Here is a 10,621-nt window from a genome sequence, read left to right as displayed (position 1 = left end):
TGGCAAGTGGAAACTTTCATCTATTGGCTGAAGACCCCATTGGGATCTCAGCCAGTGTTTCTTTAGTGTCCCTGGGTCTGTGGGAACAACAGACTTTAGATGTGTATAATTCTATACCAGATAACACAAAAGAATAATACAAGGACAGTGTACTTGTAAATGGTCAGGAGACCCCTGCCATTAGAGACACTGGGGCCAGCATCACAGTGGTGGATGAAACCTTTTGCAAACCTGAGGATGTTGCTAAGGAACCCAAAGGCCCCACAAAGCTTTCTGGAGGCCCTCTCCAGATGGTTCCAATACTACCAGCTCTCATCCAGTGCAACAATATGACTGTAAGAATACCTGTCAGTCTTCAGAGTGAGGTGCGTGGGAGAGTCCTGTTGGGGAATGTCTTAAAGACTCTTGGAGTTGTATCAAGCACCCTCAGGCCTCCCAGTAAAAGAAAGCAGGAACAGACTAAGAAGGCAGAGAGCTCACCTTGGATGACTCCCAGTGATTTGTTACAGAGGAACCTATAACACCCAGTCCACAGGAAGGACAAACGTCTACTTCCAGGAAGAAAGAGACAAAGGGGAAACCCAAGGTATCAGGAAGCAAGAAGAGCAGAACTCCTTTGCACAAAACCAGGACATCCCCGAGAGGACAGTCCCAAGCCACACCCGTGACTCCCCGACCAACTGAGAATGAGTGTGAGAAACCACCAGAGGATGGTGAATCTGCTACTGATGATACAGAGCTGGAAGAAGACCTTCCTCCTGTTGGAGATCTAGATCCTAAAGACCATCCTGAGTGGCAGACTTTGCTTGCAGAAGGTGGCCCCTGTAGGGCAGACTTCGGAAGAGGTCAAAGAGAGTGTCCTACTCTTGAAGGGCTTCCCAGCAAGAGCCAGGGAAGCATAGATTATAATGGGCTTAATGGCTTCCTCTACAGTGAACCTTTGAGTCTACCCCAGGGGACTACAGAATACTTGTAGTGCCTCGGGAGGTGAGACCCCAGTTTCTACAGTTAGCCCATGAGATTCTTCTAGCTGGTCACTTAAGCTTTAGGAAGACCAAGGAAAGGATTTCCCTTTATTTCTACTTGCCCAAGATGGGATCTGATTTAGATAAATTCTGTAGAAGCTGTCACACTTGTCAGATATCTGGCAAGAGTGGAGCCAAGAATGTGGCACCTTTGTTGCCTCTCCCAGTGGTGGGAGTCCCTTTTGAGAGGGTAGGAATTGACATTCTTGGTCCCTTGGAACCTCCCACATCTTCAGGTAAATGATTTATATTGGTTGTGGTAGACCATGCTACAGGTATCCTGAAGGAATAGCTATGAGGACTGTTACTGCCCGGGCAGTGGCTAAGGCCCTACTTACCAGATTAGGTTTTCCTAAGGAGGTGATCTCCGACAGGGGGATCAATTTTATGCCCCTCTACATGCAAGCCACATGTAAAAACTGTGGAGTACCCTACAAGTTCTCAACAGCCTACCATCTCCAAACCAATGGGTTGGTGGGGAGGTTTAACAGAACTATGAAGAGGTGCTTTAGAAGAACCCCTTAGAAGAAAGTCGGGCCTTCTACTGCCATGCCTTCTCTTTGCTTATAGAAAAGTCCCTCAAGAAGGGGTTGGCTTCAGCCCCTTTGAGCTCCTCTATGGTCATTCGGGTTAGAGGTCCATTGGCCCTAATCAAGGAGGGGTTGGAGATTGCTCCTTCCCACAAGCCAGTGAGAGTTACTGACTATGTGATAGGTCTCCGAAGGAGAATGACACATGTGATGACAGAAACTACTGATAACTTGAAAGAGGGTCAGGCTCTGGTGAAACATTGGCATGACCAGAAGGCCAACATGGTTGAGTTTACTCAAAGCCAGCTAGTTCTAGTTAAGGTGCCTACAAGGCAGAGGGCCTTGCAGGACAAATGGATTGGACCCTACAAGGTTGTGGAAAAACTTGGAGAGGTCAATTATTTGGTGGACGTAGGCAGACCTAAGGTGGCCCCCAGAGTCTTTCACACCAGCTGCCTAAAGGCCTATGTCTCTAGACCAGAACTGGGAGCTTTAGTCTTAGCATCTGCTCAGGAGGAGGAGGAGGAGAAGGAGGAGGAGGAGGAGAGTGAGCCTCTACCTGATCTCCTCAGGGGACACCCTTTAGATGGGAAGATAGAAGGAGTTAATCTCTCTTCTGATCTGACACTGGAACAGCAGGAGGAGTGCAAATCTTTGTTAAATCATTTTGCATCCCTGTTTTCACTGACACCAGGCTTGACCCCTTGGGGCCAGCATGAGATGCTCACTGGTGACTGTTTACCTGTTAAAAGCAGAGGTTACAGATGTCAGACCATGTACGAGCCCTCATAAAGGAAGATGTCAAGAAGATGCTTGATCTTGGGGTAATAGAACCCTCTACCAGTCCATGGGCTAGTCCAGTTGTACTAGTGCCAAAGGCAGGATCCAAGGAATTGAGATTATGTGTGGACTATAGAGCTCTGAATACAGTCACCACCACTGATGCCCATCCTTTACCTAGGACAGATGAGCTGGTGGACAAACTTGGTTTAGCCAAGTACCTCAGTACATTTGACATGACCTCAGGCTATTGGAAAATAGCCCTGACAGACCATGCCAAGGAGAAAACTGTGTTTTCAACCCCAGGAGGCCTCTACCAGTTTAAGGTTATGACCTTTGGAATACAGAATGCACCTGCTACATTCCAAAGGATGGTCAACCATGTTCTGAATGTGATGGAGGACTTCTGCATGGCATACTTGGATGACATTGCAGTGTTCAGCCCTACTTGGATGGAACATGTTGAGCACTTGGGATATGTATTGCAGGCTCTCGAGCAGGCACATCTGACCATAAAGGCAAGTAAATGTCGAATTGGTCAGAGTAAAGTGGTCTACCTTACTGTCAACAGCACCCTAGCTATTGAAGTCACCTGTGGGTGTAGGTCCTGCTGTATGTCATCCCAAATGGGTATTTGCTGATTTAGAAACTAAGAGAGTGTATTATTTTGAAGTATATTTGTGTGGTGTTTTGCAGTGTTCCCTTCTGAAGAAGGCTTATATTAACATATTAACTGACTGGTAAATAAATTTATAATTGTTTTATCAAGAAACCCTGTGTGTAAGTGTTTTCTTGAATACTTATCACTGTGAACCTCTGTGTAACCCCCCTACAGCTCACATTGACCCCTCTTGAGATAAGCCTGGCTACTCGTCCACACTACCAACCTGTGTAGTACAGACCTATACCAAAGGTTGGGTTGCTATTGCTAGGAGGTCAGGGTTGTTGTAGTGCACCCAAAGGGCACTGCATACAATCTTGCCTCACAGCCTGTTTGCCACAATCGGTGGCCTTGCTTTGCGTATCTCTGTAAGATATTTTTTTCATTTTTTTAAAAAGGGGCTACAGTGGGATAGGTGGATGCGAAACCTGTGGTGTAGATGGGTGCAGGTCAGAAGAACACGGTTCCTGAGTGCCAATCTGCTTTCTATGGGTTTGACAGACTGTGGAAGTATGTTATCCATAGGGAAGAGCTCAAGATCTAATAGACTACAGCGTGCTGGGTCTAGTTAGATGTCAATGTGCGAGAGTGGTACAGGGCTAAAGGGGAGAGCTTAGTCGTGGTAGCAGTGTTTCTATGCTCACGACTAGGCATGTGGTGTCCCTCTGTGGGGGATTTGTGTCTGTAGTGTAAGGTGGTAGGAAATCTTAGAGGGGAGACGGCTAGTCAAGGGAACAGGGGAGTAGGCCATACACGGCAAAACAACCTGCAACTCTTCAATCCCACCACTGGCCTCTTGCCTACAGGTCCCATTTCTCTATTATTATTATAATTAAAACATTTGTATCATGCGCTGCAAACTCACGGGCCTCAGTGCGCGCACATAGCAGAAGACAGTACTTACAATACACAGAAAATGAGAAGCCAGAATAAGGATTCAGTGTCAGGAGAACATGAGGCTATAGCTATCCATAAGAGGGCACATAGTCTTTGGAATTAAAGAAAAGGGTCTTAATGGTCCTTTTAAAGTTAGAAAGGCATGAAGCTTTTCTCAGGTCGGGTGGAATAGAGTTCCAAAGATCAGGCGAACAGGTATCAAAACTGGTGCCGCCAAAGTTCTTTAACTTGTATCTATGGGGAAGTACATTATTAAGTCTGTTAGAATGGAGAAGATGTGTGGTCGGGGCCTTCTGTAGCCTCTGCAATAGACAAACAGGCACATTTCCTGTAAGACATTTGTGTGTAAGTGATAGCATTTTGTGAGAGATGCAGTGGTGAACGGACAACCAATGCAAGGATCTCCTAGCCTGGGTAATGTGATCTATTCTGGCTAGACCACATACAGCTCTTACAGCTTTAGATGTGCCTGCGAGAAGACTATTACAATAGTGGATTCTTGAGTTTATAAGTGCTGGGGCCAGCACTGAAACGTTGGGGACAGATGGGCATGGCTTAATATGCCTTATCAGTTTGGTTGTGCAGGCACATAAAGCTTTAATTTTCATTATATACTTTTTCATGTTTAAACTCATATCAAGATATACTCCAAGCGTTTCACCCCAGGGTTAACTGTATTAGTAGAGTACGCAATTTTAAATTGACTGGATTTGGCCTCTATCTTTTTTATTCGTTGGTTAGAGCCTCCCAGCATCAGTTCAGTCTTGTTGTTTAGAGCCAACAAGTTGGTAGTCATTCATTCCTGAATTAGGTTATATATCTGATACATTTTATTTATATCCTTCTCATAATCACTGGTCAGTTTAAAGACCGGGTGTCATCGACATAATTGGTGTATTTAATACCGACCCCATCCAGGAGATCAAAGAGGGGGCGGTGTATACATTAAACAGAGAGGGAGACAGGCAGGCCCCATGGGGGACTCCACAGGACAGCAATTCAGGAGGGGCTTGGAAGCCATGAATGGCCACCCTGGCTGTACGTGGGCCCAGGAAAGAGGCCATCCAAGATATGGCAGATTCGGAGCAGTTTACAATTTGTGTTCAACCTCTCGAGCAGCAGAGCTTGTTCAACAAGATTGAATGCTGCTGAGAGGTCAAGAAGCATCAATAAAGCAACTTGGCCAGAATCAAGAATATTAGCAAGATTAGCCCGTAGATCAAGCATAGTGTGTTCCGTACTGTGCATAGCACAAAAGCCGGACTGTCAGATAATCAAGGTTCATATTTTTCTATATGTTCCTGAAGCTGCAGGTATGCCACCCTGTCCAAAATAGGGTGCTAGTTACCCACAACCTCAAGATCTAGAGTTTCCTTTTTCAGAATCTGGGTGAGCCACACATACTTGAGGTCCAGAGTCACCACCGACGTGTGGAATGAGGAGATTACTATCTTAATGACGCGTCAAACACCCAATAGCATCCCTAATGATGCTGGCTGGACACACATCTCCAACACAAGCAGAGGGCTTCAGAATTTTGACAATGTTTGTCAAATCATCCTCAGAAATTATTCTGAGCCTAATTTCCAGAGACACACTATGATACTCGTTCACACAGTTCTTGTTACCCAAATAAAGTGGATTCATGCAATGAGCATCCACAGAATATCGATGAGATTTTTTTTTCATTGAGAAACCAAGTTGGATCTCAGCGCACCATGTGGCGTTTTTGAGTCTAACAGGACCAGAACTTTTTACCCCTAGATCTCTCTGAGAATAGAGTACAGTTCTCTTTGATTGGATTCAGCCTTGGATGTCCTGCTTTGAAGATTATCTCTTTTGGCTTTGAGAATGGCGTTTGTAAATTTAGCTGCAGCATTGTGGTACGTGGCAAGGGTCTCCTGGCAAGGTTGTTTCTGCCATAACCTTTCACAGAGCCTTTTGAATCTCCTACACTCTGTTATATCCTAAGAGAACCAGGTTTTATCCATGGTTTCCGTCTTTAACTTTTTGATAGTGACGGGAGCTAGTGTGTCAATGACTGAAGTGGTGATTACACAAAACTGTTTCACAAGGACACACGTCTCATTAGACTGGACCAGGTTATTAATCATAGGGCAAGCCAATTCCACAAATATTTCTGGAGAGTCCCTGTGGATATTTCTTACTTTAGATTCAGATCTTAGGTGGCAGTTAGCTATTTTGCACACTATCGGAAGGAGGAGTGCAAAGGAAATCAAAAAATGATCAGTTCAGGGGTTGGCAGAAATAACAGGGGATGTTGTTCAAAGATTGTTAGAAAACACTCAATCCAAGATGTGCCCTTCTCTGTGTGTGGTGTCCTTAACTATTTGAGAGATGGTTGTAAGAAGAGAATCTGCCTCAGAGTCATTGATGTTATAAGCCCAAAAGTTAAAATCACAGAGAATAACTGTATGAAGAGACCTTAATGAAGTCATCTATTAAGGTAAATTGTTCTTCGAATAAAGGGGTGCTAATACGTACTCAATAAACAATAAGAATACAAATAGTAGTATTATAGTCAGTGTATAGTTTAATAAAAGTGTATTCACAGTTTTCTAGTGCAGAAAGGGTACCCATGTGTACATTAAATATGTCTCTAAGGATAAAAGCAGTTCTGCTGCCTCTTCCTTGCTGACGGACAGTCCTGAAGATTCTGTACCCTGATGGAATAGCCAAAAGGGCAGCCTGGTTTGTAGTGCCAGTGAGCCAAGATTCAGTAAGACAAATGATGTCTAAATCTAGGCTCGCGATCAGATCTGCCACCTCTCTCCAATAGCGCGAGTATTCAATAAGGCTATTTTTAATCTATCACTAGTCGCTGTGTCTGAGAAGCCAGTTCTATTCACTTCAGGGCCCAGAGCATTTAAGAAATGTATGGTACTCGAGATAACATGCTCCCGAGTTTTTCTTATCAGTGCTGTCTCCATCCTGCCTAGGAGGTGAGGTTACTGATATAGGCGGATGAAAACTTTGATAATGTTCAGACATATCGGATTCTGACAGGTCAGCTACTAAGGCCTGTGTAATACTATTGTTTTTAGTTTCCACATCAGCAGGGTTAATCGTAATGTTGGTAAAATTGCTTGGATATCTTGGTATCGGAGTGGGTGCACGATGCGCCATGTACCGCTCCACTATTTAGTTACAGCGAGCGTGTGTATAATACATATTAACATTAGAGGAGCCTATACCTAGGTTACTTTAGGCAACCTGAATGGCTTCTAGAGGATGCCTATTTATGTCAAAGAAGAAAGAATCCTCACAGTAAATTTTGAAATAGTATAACATCACTGAGAATAAATACCTTATTAGAAGAGGCTGCACTCCTGCATGAACGCCACAGACCGGCTGGTTCCTAACGCGCCGGCGCTTACGTGCCGGAAACCGAACAAATAAGCACGAGAACTACAAGACCGAAAGGGTATTGTAGTTTAAGCGTGACGGATCAAGCTTGCAAGGAGCAATTCAATTAAAGTTAAGAAACACTTAAGGTCTTTAAAAGAATATGGCACTACAGTGTAAGTATATTAAAATTCCATAGGCGTTCTATTTTCAGTGCAGGTTCTATTTAGCACGATTTAAATAATTAAAATAAAATGGATAAAAGCAGCAGAATAATATGAGTTAAAAGGTTTCAGTGCATAGAACAACAAAAGGTGAAATAATTGAATACCGGCACAGACCAGCTTGTTCCTAACACGCCGGCGCTAACGCGCCAAAAATCAAACAAATAAGCACGAGAACGACAAGACCGAAGGGTATTGTAGTTCAATCATGCCGGATCCAGCGTGCAAGGAGCAATTAAAGTTAAGAAACGCGTAAGGTGTATAAAAAAGAATACAGCACTACAGTGTAAGTATATTAAAATGCCATAGGTGTTCTATGTTTAGGTCAGGTTCCAATTAGCACGATTAAAATCATAAAAATAAAATGGATAAAAGCAGCAGAATAATGCAAATTAAAAGGTTTCAGTGCCCTAAAATAACTATCTTTCTTTCTCTCTCTCTCTCTCTCTCTCTCTCTCTCTCTCTCTCTCTCATTGATACATTGTATCCCATGTGCAACAAAACAAGCATCTACGAGTTGGTAGTTGAGGGGCCATCTCCAGTGAATTACCATAAGCTGCAGCTAAGGGTTATGGGAGGAAAGAACCTTAGGTTCAGAGAAAGAGCTACTTAAAAGCCCCATAAAACATTGCCTGTACTTGGTGCCCCTCTTTGCTATGAAGGGCACATTTTAGACACTGGAGGGGGAGGAAGGCTGGGCTGTTGACATACCTTTCTTTTTCTGGGAATAAAACTTGTATTCACATCATGCATAACAATATAATGCACGACTTCATCAAACAATGACTACAATTGATGATGTTATCACAAATGTATAATCAAGGAGTGACAGTAAATGCATCTTGAGATAGCCTATGTCCAGTGTGATAGGCCCAGCAAATCCTTGTGTTTAGGCTCCCATCAGACTGAATGCTGGTTCAAGTAGTCTTGTAAAACTGCAAATAACGTGCACGTATACCGAATGTCCTGAGCTGAAAGGTTAGTATTTGCACAAAATCTCAACCCTTACCCAGGACAATTTGAGAGATGTGTGACTGTGTATTATATTATAACATTTTTGAATAAAATTAGTGAAAATGCACAACGCTTTTAGGGGTTTATTCTTTAGTTTCTGTCCTGAGTTTTGGGATATTTGTGACTGTCAAAATGGAGAACTACAGAACATGTGTATGTCAAGTCTAATAAGGGACAACTCTAAAACCCAAGCACTCATCAGCCGTGCTTTATGTCTACCCTTAACAGTTTGGGCCAGATAGGCCCTTCGTGTTTGTCAATTTCCTCTAAATCTGAGGGTGTGCTTTAGGGTTGAGCTCCCTCTACCCTGCAGGAAAATGTAGAAGTTGGAACCCATACACAAGGTGCTGGTTTAACGCTTAGGAACCTACTATGCAGTCATCACAGTATGTTAGTGCAAAACTAAAGATGCAATGTGAAAATATGCCATCTGAAGCTTACAAAATTACAATCTGTGCAAGCAGAAAACCTAGGTCCACTGCCAGGTTTCCCCATTTGCCCACAATATGTCATCCTGGGCAAACACTCTGCTTAAATGGGTCTTACTTTCGCTGCCAACAATATGATCACCGAAATGTGAATTCATTGAGTGTGCACTGCTCTAAACGCCCCCTTCATACATGGATCAATAAATGACAGTGTTGGCTCCACACATGGTAATGATCATTCGCATAGTGCACACCACAGGCTGAACTGCTTCAGTGGCTTCTCATTGCCCATGGCACTGCCAGTTGTGAAACAAAGCTCTCTAATGTCAGAAAAGGAAAATAAATAATATACTGCAATGTAGCGGTTTTGAGGGGGTTTGTCTGGCCATATCACGATTCCGTATTGTGATTTCCTTCACTCTCTTCTTCCCTGGCCTAAGGCCTGTGAATATGGGCTCTCCAGGTGCTCCTCAGTTTGTAAGTGTGGTGGTTGTGGGCCACGGGGGTCTTACTTATCTTGGTCACGGGAATGCTTGCTTTAATCGAGCTTTTTCGCCCTCCCTCTTCTAAAATCCCAGCAATGTTGGTAGAACCTACTTCTCCCACCTTTCCCTGCTGAGGGGCTGGGACAATGGTTACTCATTTTATCAGCCTCACAGAAGGATACAATGATTTTGCAGTTCATTGAAGATCTCTGAAGCATTTAAGGTTTTTTTGTGGGGTTAAGCACCCGAAGCTTCGCTCAGGCCTTTAACTTGGGCTGCTGGGCCGTTACCACCCGTTTCAGCTCTTGGAACGGGTGCTTAACACCACATTACATGCAACGCTGTTCTGTGGGTTTAGCTACGCAAGGATAGGTGATAATTAAAAGGATAGGAATAGGAAATGTAACTCTGGAGGGAAAAGATGAGTAAATTCCAATAGGGATGTATACAAGGCCATGAATTAATCATTACCACTATCACTTCTCTGGAAAGCCTCACATATCTTCCGTTTTAGCCCATCGGTACCATTACAGAAGGCTACCAGCCATAAACAAATAGTATTTGGTCCTGTCAACAAAAGGTACAATCTAGTCTGAACTGCTACGTTTCACCCCCTCTGGACTGAAACACAAACCACCACAGCCATTATTAGCATTTGTGGTCTAGCAGTGCAGGCTAGAACACTCCTATTGGTGGCAGGACCAACACTGATTTGCATACAGTTGAATGGAATGGAAGGCTGCTCCATATCAATTCCACTAGTTATGGTTGATTCCAAGCCTTCACACCATCCCTTTTTGCATTGCTTTGACTCCCTAGGAGAGCATCTATGCTCAGACGTGGGTGCTTTGCTTGTTACTGCGATGGAATCAAGCTAGACCTCATAAGTCCAACAATGCCTTGAGTTATTGTGTCGCTGTGCCAATGGGAACGCAGGCTAGGAGGGACTTCTCCCATTGGTGGCAGGATCAAGATTGGTTTGCAAATGACGTATCTCCTTATGTGCGGATGCAGGGGGGCAAATGTAATAATGGTATGGAAGGCTGCCCAAACTAATGATAGGGGATATGATGAACGTAAACCTTCCTTCCATCGCTATTTAGCATTGATGAAAATCGTAGTGCAATTAAAAATAATGGGCCTAGACAGTGGGTCGCCCAGAGGCACATGACTTTCAAGACATTTCCTGTGATGTCACTTCCCGTGAGGTC

This window comes from Ambystoma mexicanum, chromosome 11 (assembly GCF_040938575.1).
Source record: "Ambystoma mexicanum isolate Mex_15411 chromosome 11, UKY_AmexF1_1, whole genome shotgun sequence".
NCBI lineage: Eukaryota > Metazoa > Chordata > Amphibia > Caudata > Ambystomatidae > Ambystoma > Ambystoma mexicanum.
The sequence above is the reverse complement of the archived record's forward strand: the minus strand, read 5'-3'. Positions refer to the sequence as shown.